Source organism: Spinacia oleracea, chromosome 1 (assembly GCF_020520425.1).
Source record: "Spinacia oleracea cultivar Varoflay chromosome 1, BTI_SOV_V1, whole genome shotgun sequence".
NCBI lineage: Eukaryota > Viridiplantae > Streptophyta > Magnoliopsida > Caryophyllales > Amaranthaceae > Spinacia > Spinacia oleracea.
This window is the reverse complement of record NC_079487.1, coordinates 77,077,613-77,088,787: the sequence shown is the minus strand read 5'-3', so window position 1 is coordinate 77,088,787 and position 11,175 is coordinate 77,077,613.

Sequence of the window (11,175 nt, the reverse complement as noted above, 5' to 3'; positions counted from 1 at the left end):
GTGCTCTGCGATTCTCAACTGATGATAACCTGACCTCAAATCGATATTTGAAAAGATTCCTGCTCCTTTCAATTGGTCAAACGGATCATCTATCCTAGGAAAAGGATACTTATTCTTGATTGTGACTTTATTGAGCTCCCTATAGTCTATACAGAGTCTCATGCTTCCGTCCTTCTTGTTCACAAACAAGACTGGCGCTCCCCAAGGCGATGCACTTGGTCTAATATAACCTTTCTCTAGTACTTCTTCCCGTTAACCTTTCAATTCACTCATTTCTGCTGGAGCCATCCGGTATGGGGCTTTTGAAATAGGTGAAGTTCCTGGTATTAGGTCTATGGTAAAGTCAATAGGTCGGTTTGGCGGCATTCCAGGGATCTCTTCCGGAAACACGTCCAAGAACTCATTTACCACTGCAATGTCCTCTGGTTACTCTTTCATCACATGCCCTAAGTCACTCACATTACATAAGAAAACAGGGTTCCATTTACTGACTAGCTTCACGAGTTCCATTGCCGTGATGATTCCTACACTTCTAGGTTTCAAAAAACGACGATAGGATACTACCTTTCCTAAACTAGACTTCAAGTGAATCTTTTGCTTCTCACAATCAATCTTGGCTTTGAACTTTGCCAACCAATCCATTCCCAAAATCACATCTAAATCTTCTAACTCAAACTCGATTAGGCTAGACAAGAATATGGTCTTGGCTATGGTCAAAGGTATGTCTCTATGGATCTTAGTACACTTCACGATCTCACCGGTTGGTATCACTATGGGTACTTAAATTCCCTCAGGTTCTTTCAACTCTAACTTCTCTAAGATACCCTTCGATATAAACGAATAAGTAGCACCAGAATCAAAGAGTACTTTAACTAAAATGGAGTTAATAGAAAAAGTACCAGCTATGACGTAAGATGAGGTTTCAGCTTCCTGCCTAGTGATTACATTCATCTTTCCTTGGGCAACTCCTTTGTTATAGCCACCTCCATTGGCATTTCCATTGGTGTTTCGGTTCCCATTCTGCTGATAGTTTCCCCCAGACTTTCCATTACTCTGGCTATTATTTTCGTTGTTGCCATTTTGGTAGCCCTTTTGGTTTCCACCATTATTTCCTCCATTCCGGTTCTGATTATTCCGGTTGTTGTTCTGGCGGTTTCCTTGATTGGGTTTCCCATTCTTGGCCCAACACTCAAATTCTCTATGGCCTAGTTTCTCACATAACCTACAAACAACTGGGTTTCCATTACAGTCCTATCCTGGGTGATTATTATGGCAACGTCTACACTCATAGACTCTCGTTCCATTCCCTGCAGACTGGTTCCTATTTCCATTACTGTTGTGGAAGTTGTTTCTGTTTCCACCATGATTTCCCTTAAACTGGAAGTGATTATTCCCTTTATTCTTCTTAAAGTTTCCCTGATTCTGTTGGCCACCACCTTGATTTTGGTTACCATCATCCTTCCTCTTTTCACCAACTCCATTCCTCATTTGCTGCAGACCATACAGATGGGCAACTTTCCCGTACATGGTGTCGAGAGAGGTAAAGGTCTCTCCGGCAAGCATCATTTGCAACTCCATAGTTAATCCACTCTCAAATATCTGAGCCCTAAGCTCCTCCGTAGCCACCACTTCAGGTGCAAACCTAGATAGCTCTATGAACTTGGAATAGTATTCAGTTACAGACATCCCTTCCATCCTTAGCTCGATGGACTCTTGGCTTTCTGCTTTTTCAGATACGGTGGGTAAAACTTGTTTCTCAAGGCAACTTTGAATGATTCCCATCCAAATCTAGGTGTAGCTCTCAAAGGATTCTCACACCTTTGCCACCACAAATCAGCTTCTCCCCTAAGGTAATACACATCACTATTAACCCTAAGGTCTTCTGGGAAATTCACGGCTAATATAAGTTTATCGAACTCTCTTAACCAATTCTCAAGTACACTTGGGTCTACTTCCCCTTGGTACAAAGGAGGCTTACTCTGGGCCACCTTCTTAAACATTTCACCAGCTGGATCTAGTCCTTGGTTATTTCTATTCTGTGCTAAGTTCTGCAGTACTTCAGCTAGTTGCCTAACCACATCGGCAATCCCTTGGGTAGTCATGTCCCTTCTCCTGAATAAAACAAAAGGCTAACTTTAACAACTGGGTTGGACACGACCTTCCTAAAGCATTTCACTAACAACAAGTCACGCTATAGCACAAATTAAGCACCAAAATTTCGGACCCTTAAAGCAAGAATGGCGCCTACTTTTAGGTCAATTCCCGCTTTAATTCGCATCATAGAGTTTAAGCGGTGAAGAATTGAACCACCTTACAAGTACGATTTCATTGAAGAAGTACATGAAATTCTTTTTGTGATAGTCGCTCAAAGTAAACTTAAAACTTAGAATTAGAGGTAATAAAAAGAACTCAAACTTTTATTGCTTCAATGAGAGAATAATACATCCTTTGGATAGTACTTTTATTCGAGAAACCACAAAACAAATTTCTAAAACCATAAATAGTAGCTTGCTACTTTATTACTCCACTAAAATAAGCACTAGCTATTACATTAGGAAAGTTTAAATGCTATTCTACTAGCCAACCTCCCTTACAGACTTGTGGGGAGCGATCATGGTCTTCAAAGTCATCCATGTCTTCCTCCGGATCAGATTCATACTCCATATCCTCATTATTCTATTGTAGCTCACTGTTCACTTCATCATTTGTTTCAGGTTCAACTTCAGTATCTCTATAAATCTCAATAGTGGGTTCAGGAATGATAGGATTAGGGTTTTCAATCTCAACAACATTATCATCAATGTCCTCATTCATAGGGGTTTCCGTATCACTATCAAACTCGGTGTGGTTGATACTTTCCACTAATTTACCATCCTCAAAACATTGCTCTGCCATCTCTAGACTAGTGGTCATAATCTCCATGTCATACCTCCACCTACCATCTGGAGTACCATACTTGAAGTAGTTAGGAATTCCACTGTCAGTATGCATATCATGAAACTGTTGCTTCAGACTTTTATATGGGTTCCTATGGGGCAAACAATGAATAACCATCTCGGCCATGACATCCTTTTTCCTTAGTTCAGGCCATTTCTTGACCGTAGCAAAATAGTTGCAGGCAAACTCAATCTTCTTCACGTAAATGTGCGAGGTCTCACAGTCTAGTTTCTCTAGGTGTCCTAGGTTCGCGTACTTTGAAAGAAACATCTCAATCCTGAAAGTACACAACTAAAAAGTCTTACTAATGCGTTCCAAAACAAACTAAGTTCGTGGAGCCATACAATTTCAATGCACAAATACATGCTTAATCATGAATCGAGATGTAATTAATCACATAAATTAAAGCAACATAAAACATGATCGAACTTAAATACATAAGCATACAATTAATACTTAACACTTAGCACTTAATCACATGCATACTTAAATTAAATGCATACTTAATCTAATTATACCTTTCTTAATCTACCCTTTCTCACTTAGAAATAAGAATAATTTTCGAAATTAATTAAATAAATAACTTCAAATATAAGCGAAATTATTAAAATTAAAATCGAAAATTAAAATAATTAATCGAATAATTTAATTAATTAATCCGATTATTTTTCGAAAATAAATGAATAAATAAATAATTCCGAAATAATATACAATTTTATTTTATTTTTGAAAAATTCGGAAAAATCCGGAAAAAAAATTTAATTTTTTTAAATTCGTATTGTTCGAATTTAACAAATTCAAGAAATATTAAATAAAATCAATAAGTTTTCAAAAAAACTTTAAATAATTGGTATTTGGCTGTTCAAAATATTGAGTACTCAAAAATAACGTTTTAACTTTAGGAAAATAATTTTCGAAAGTCCTAAAGTTCCGCAAATCCTACTCAAATAGTATGAATATCAAGTAGTTTTTAAAATCGTAGTTTAAGGATTTACCACTTTGCACTATTAATTAATGCAAAGCAGCTATCAAACTAGAGCTCTGCAAATACCACTTTGTAACACCCTGATAATTCCTTATATTTTTAATTACCTTTTTCCGACTAATATAAAAGAATTACCAAGATATTACCGCCACCTTGATAACGGCTAAGGCTATTTACCAGAATTACGCAGCGGAAATAACTAACTTTCAAAACATATTCAATAGTTAATGGTCACTTAACAAACTGGAATCATTGCGGCCCAAAACCAAAGTATTAAATAGTTTAATATCCATTAATATAGTTTAAGTAATAATAGAAATAGTAATAGTGATAGTCATGACTAAAAATCAAAATAGAGTTTATCAATGCGAAAGATGAAATAGTCTCTCAACAGTATTCCCATGATAACTTCTCCCGCAAGTTATCTCTACCAACCTACTTGTTGAAAACAACTCCTCAACAATGCAAGTGAAATGATGGATCATCATAGGTTCATTAAGGAGAAGGCCATGACCGAAAGACATGAAGCACAAAGTCAGCAAAAGTTGAGTACGAACAAGCTAGAAGGAAATCCTAGTCTAACATGCTTCAGTCAACAATAATGATAATCCACATGCAAAAGCCACTCAAGTAAACAATTAATCATGAAGACATACTCGAGACTTGACACAACTCTTAACTTATAGATTAATAAGAATTAGCTTCGAATGGGTAAAATATAATAACAAAGACCACTGAGGGAAACTGAGGGTGTTGGGAGCCCACCAAGCACCAAATAAATAAGGTCGGGATTTCTACCGACAGTCGGACCATACCGACAGAATTCCTGCGCATTTTATAAGAGATTAACTAAAAGAATGAAACAATGTCTTGTATCATTCAAGGAGTACGAGTTTCTCCGACGTGACTCCCCCCATTGTTCATACTCAAGGTATATACGTTCCAAGAGTTTTGAAGCTCATTCGGGTTACACTTTACGTTAGTTAATAAGTTATGTTCAAGGCGACTCATGACTCAACACAAGACACAACATGCAAACGATTAAACAATTAAACAATAACACTTAATTTTAATCCTTTAGGACTTGTGATCAAACATAGGACTCAAGTGATATAACTCCCAGTGTTCCTTCTCAAAAACACTGTTTGAGATAACCCGACATTGCCTGTTAACAAGCGGGGTGTGCCCTTAGTACGAATAGTCCTTAGTTCAATTCACATAAACTTCTTAAATGTATTATACACGGCGGTAGAATAAACGGTGCACTGAGGCAATATTTAATAGGCTCAATGTATGCTAGACATCCCGTACAATAGCATAATCATAATATATAAGTTGCATGCGAAACACTCATACATGCATATCAATTCGAACAACATGCTTGACATAATTCAACGATTATAAAAGTCCACCACATGATTGTTCAATAAAATCTAGAAAGCATTCATCAATCCATAACATGCTCATTCACGTAGAGTACATAGATTCAATAATAATTCCCAACATGCTTGTTCACAAATCAAACATGAATTCTCAACACTTTAAGTTCACATGATTCACAATCAATACACATCATAAAGTCCTCATGGGATTGGTGGTCACCCTAGTCATGTACGTACCTGGACTACCTAAGTACGGGGGCCACTAGGCGAATCACGACTCGAGCTAGAAATCAACTCCTATAAACACAAAGGAGAAACTTAATTATCATCCATGTTTACTAAATTTCCAGCAACTATTTAAGATTCTAAAACCTTTGGTTTATTTAGAAATTAATCGTTATTCGTTAAATTAATAGTCTCAAATAGTCAACTCGAGTCCTAGCATAAAAACATTGACTTTTTGGCCTAAAATCATTAAAATTAACACTTTAAAAATTTATAATAAATCTGAAAATTTAAGTTGATTCCCATAATTTAAATCGTCATTAAATTATGTGAATCACTTGCTTGAACAATTGGGATTAAAATCCTATGAATAGGTCATCAATAAAACCATGTTTTGACCATAAAAATTGACACTTTATTTAATCATTAAATATGAAAATAATAGTTCTTATGATTAAAATCAATCTCATCAATATTAAATACGACAATATTAAAACACGGTGTTCATAACCGTTCCCACCAATTTAAATAATCCAAAACAATAATAATAATTAAATAATTTAAAAACGGAATTTGGAAAAGGTTAAAAGTATACGGAGTACGTAAATTGATCAACAACAACACACACACACACACACACACAACACAATTATGTTGCGTGTGGGCAGCGGCACAAAGCAGCAGCAGCAGCACGAGCACTCGGCAGGGCACGAGACTCGTCGCAGCAACGGTGCGCGGGTGCGCTGCGAGCAGGGGCGAGCAGGGCAGGCAGGGGCGAGAGCTGGGCGCGAGGGAGTGCGTGAGGCATGGAGGGAAGGCAGGCAGCAGCGCGGGCATGGGTGTGCTGGTGCTGCACGGCAAGGGTGACCACTGCCGGTCTGGGAAGCGAGCAAGGCCCTTGTGGCTTGCTTGCTTGCAGCCGAAGAAAGAGAGCAAGAGGAGAGAGAGAGAGTGCCGCAAGGGAGGAGAGTGTGAGAGAGAAAATTTTGAAATTAAATGTGGGGATTTAATGAGGGGAAGGGTTGTATTTAAAGTTTTTCCTTCCCTCATGGGCTAGGTTTTAGGGTTTTGAGTTGGACTTGCTTACGGGCTTAATTCAAATTAGTTTCTTGCAAGCCTTGTTGGGTTTGTCAACGAAATCGGATCGGGCTTAGATTAGAATTAAATTCGTTTTCAAAATACGACCCAAAAATTCTCGAATAAATAAATTCGTTTAATTTATTTAATAAAAATCCGGTTTTCGTAAATAATTAATAATTAAATTATTTAAAAATGAAATACATTTAAATCACATTAAATGCAATTAAATTTGTAAAAATATTTATAAATACAATAAAATATATTTATAAATTACGAAAAATACAAGGTATTACATCAGGAGCGGTAGCAGCGCACACAACGCGGCCCAAGGCCCAGCGCCTGTGTGGATGTGCGCGTATGGGCTTGCGAGTAAGTGATGGCCGGTCTTGGCCTTGTTCCTAGGCCGGTTGTTATAATCGAAAGGTTATAACACTAATTCAACTTTTTTTTCCATACAACTTAACCTAATCGGTTTCTAACCTAAGTATAGAGAAAATCTAAAAATCTCTTGCCTCCGTTAGAAATGTTCTTCCCAAAAGCAAATAATCTTAAGTGACTTCTAAGCCATCGATCTCAAGACGGATCTGAACGTGTCGGTGAACCAAGTAGAGGAACGACATCAAGAGTTCTTGTTCGTGTTCGTGATTCTTTGAACTAGGGAAAACACGCTACAAACGTAAGTATTGCGTAATATGTACTTTATACATGCTTCCTGGCTTTGGGGTTATTCCGCTATCATGTTATGTATTTAACTGTAAACCGCTACAGTGGTATCATGAGCTACATGTATTCAAAAAACTTTTTAACATGTTTTATATGTTTGTGATTAATGTCGAATTTTTCTGAATTTTTTCATGAATTTACGAATTTTTTCTGGATTATTGGATAAGTTGTAGAAATTAATTCTGAATTCGTAATACGTCGGAAATTCGATTTTTATAACCCTAAATCTGATTGGAAACAGGGTTTAAAGATCAATTAATGGGAATATAATCTCAAAAACAGTCCCCGAAGTGCATTTTTTTCTGGGCGTTTTTGTTAATTAATGAATTAAATCGTTTAATTTGGAAACTTTTTCAATTAATTGATCGACCTAATGAACTCGGAATTAATTGAAATTTCGCCCTATTGTTCTTGGGAATATTATGAATGTATGGTAAATTTTTCAATTAATAATATTCACTATAAACCGTAATTATATTTTTACCTAATTTAATGAATTTTAGATCGAAAATAAATTTTCTTAATTGGTTAGATCTAAAAAATTATTTAGGTGAGAAGGGGAATATGAATTCATGTTTAAATGGAAGATTTAAAATTCATGGATTAAAATTTTGATTAGATTCGTTAATTTTAATCATCACCTAAACCAAATTTGATAAAAATCTAATTTTTAAATGTTTAGAACGATTTAAAGTTTTGGATTTCATTATCAAAATTATTCTAATTTTTGTTGATGTTAATCGTACGTTAAATTTGAATAATTGGTAGCCATGATTTATTAATTTCTCAAATTGGATTGTTTGAAATTTAATAAAATCACTCAAAACGTTATTTTTCGTAATTAAAACGATTAATTTTGTTACAATTATGAAAAATAATAGTCATGCAAATAATGATTCGTGAAATTAATATTTTTTTTTATGGTTGGCTCGTGTGGTACGAGCCAAAGGCACGGAACAAGGGGTGTGCGGCATGTGCGGCTCGGCGTAGCCCGTGATTGCTGCACTCTATAGCTTGGCGCAGAGACCCGAGGCCCCAACGAGCGAGCTGGGCGTGCCAGCGCCCGCTGTCCGTGGCGAGCAAGCAAGGGAGCAGCAGCAGCCACTACAAAATAATCATTTTATAGAGACGAGGAATTTCATCTCTATATAGTCCAAATCCGTCTCAAAATGATGCTTATGGACGGATTTGAGACGGAAATAGGGCGTCTCTAAAGAGGGCGTCTCAAAAAAAATTGAGACGGAATTTTCGCAAATCCATTACAAATTTGAGACGAAATATTTGAAACTCCATATACAATTCCATCTCAATTTTAATTAGAGACGAAATTTTAGTAACTCGTCTCAAGTTTGAGACGTTTATTGTATTCGTCTCAAAATTCATCTCTAATTGATGCATAATTTTGTAGTGAGCTCATGCTGCATGGCTGTGCGCTGCGTTGTGCGAGGAGAGGGGCGCTGCTCCTCGTCTTTGTATGGCATGCGATGCACAAGGCAGCGATAGGCTGGGCGCAAGCCTAGCCCATGTTGCACAACTATTGCTATTTTGCTTCGATTTTTAGTCAAGGCCTAATTTTGGGCTTTGGGCTTAATTTTGCATGAAGGGGCTAACGGTGGGATTTTTGTTTATTTTATTTTATTTAACTTGGGCTGGGCCGTGAGTTTAAATATTTAAAATTAAAGGTCCAAAATTTAATATTGGAAAGCAATGAGAGCGTCCACTTAGGATTTCCATGACACAAAATTAAATAATTAAATAAAAATAATTTCAGATAAGTGTTGAAAATTTCTGTAAAAAAATATCGGATAAAATATATCCACATTAAATTTAAGATAAAATTGAAAATATATGTAAAAAAAGATAAATACTGTAACATTTTTATATAATTGTAAGCTAATTCATAGGTTAAAGATTTATTTACGCTCATGAATCTATCTAACAACCCCAAATCCCACCCCCTTCCCCTAACGTTTACTGCCTTGCTTCCCCTATTGTAGTTGCATTATTTGAGTTGATGTAAATTAGTTTATGTTTGTATGATTAGGATCGGAAAAGTTTTACATTGACATGGTAGTTTATACTGATAAAATTAACTAATTGATGTGTGGCTTTTGAAGGCTTCAGTTGGGGATTTTGATCAAATGTGCAGAGCTACTAAGCTACCAGGTATTACATTATACTGTATTCTAAGATGAATAAACCGCATGAATCCAGGAACATTATTATATGTCACAAATAAGGTTTGTTTTCTTTTGAAGCCATGCTTCCTCTATGAATAAAAAAGAACATAAAAAATTCACTTTGTTAGTTTATACCCACTCTGGGGGCACTCTCCTTCTATTGATAGCGTTGTTTTCAATGCATGATTCACAGCAATGAACCATAGTAAAGGTTAGAGGGTCGAAAGGAGTCCCCAATCTTAATGGTGGGACAATGAAATCATTTTGCTATATCACTAATATGTACGTAGTATATTTTAAGAACAATATTTATAAATGTACTAAAAATAAAATGAACAGTATTTATGAGATTAACCAGCTTAAACACTGGTTGGCATCGTAATAATTAGGGATGTATGTAGTAGTTGAGATATGATATGAGGTTAGCCAGTTTAATTTCTGGTTGATCAACATGATATTTAGGGATGTAGTTGATATATGATTCTGTAGCTGTTCAAAAGTTCCAAGTTTAAGGTTTTCAACTGTTAACTGTGTGTAGTGTTTGCAAATATCTGTTTTAAACTTTTAACTGACTGATTAATTGCTGGCTGGTTTAACAAGCAATTCCGTATGATTTTGATTATGTTTGATTCCATATAGGGATGGTGGAGGCTTGAGTTCCTATATGATTGGTGTAAGTATATATACCTGTAGGGGGTGTTTTTTGCGTATGTATTGCAATTCCCTACAAGGGGGGCGGTTTTTAGAAACCATCGTATTTTTGTACCTCGAAGGAGTCGCCACCAAACATTGTTTAGGGTCTTGTTTAGAAAGACCGTAAATGACTCTATTAGGATAAGACTTGAATCTTCGAAACGGATGGGTGAGATCCGGGCACGAGAACGAGATGCTTATTCCGCGAGCTTTAGAAATTATTCGAGTACGTGACATAGCATTTTCAAAAATACCCTAGTTTAGACTATGTTGGTTTGAATTTAGAGCAAATAGAATCTCTAATTTGTATGGTGGTCACTTTGCTTTAAAGTTAATTTAAGGGAACCTAAGATCGGTTTGTCCAAGAAATTATCTTTGTTAAGCGTGATGTAACCTTGCATTTTGTTGTATTTAGCATGTGCGGTGATGAAAGCAAATAAAGCAACATCACAATAGTAAATAAGTGCGGAATTAGTAAATACAAGACCCCCTAGAGACGGACTAGGGAGTAGGTCCACATTGCCTAGAAGGACTAGGCAAGTAAAGATGCGGAATTGAAAGTGCGATATTGAAATTGCGGAATTGAAAGTGCGGTATTGAAATTGCGGAATTGAAAGGTGCATAATTGAAATTGCAATATTGAAAGGTGCATAATTGAAATTGCGATATTGAAATTTGTACTTGGGCACATGAGATCCGAATGCCAAACGGCTCCTTAAAAATAAGTGCGCTCGACACGAATTCAAAGCAAAAAATCTCAACTTGGGAGAAGTTGCTCATCCCGAAGTATTCTAGATTTTGCATATAGAACTTGAACTTGAAAGTTTGAATCTTGAAATATTGAACTTGAAATACTTGAACTTGAACTTGAAATATTGAACTTGTACTTGAAATATTGAAGCTTAAGATACTTGAATCTCAAAGACCGGGCCTTTAATGTTGAAAAGGTTAGATCTTTGATGTGCTCTTA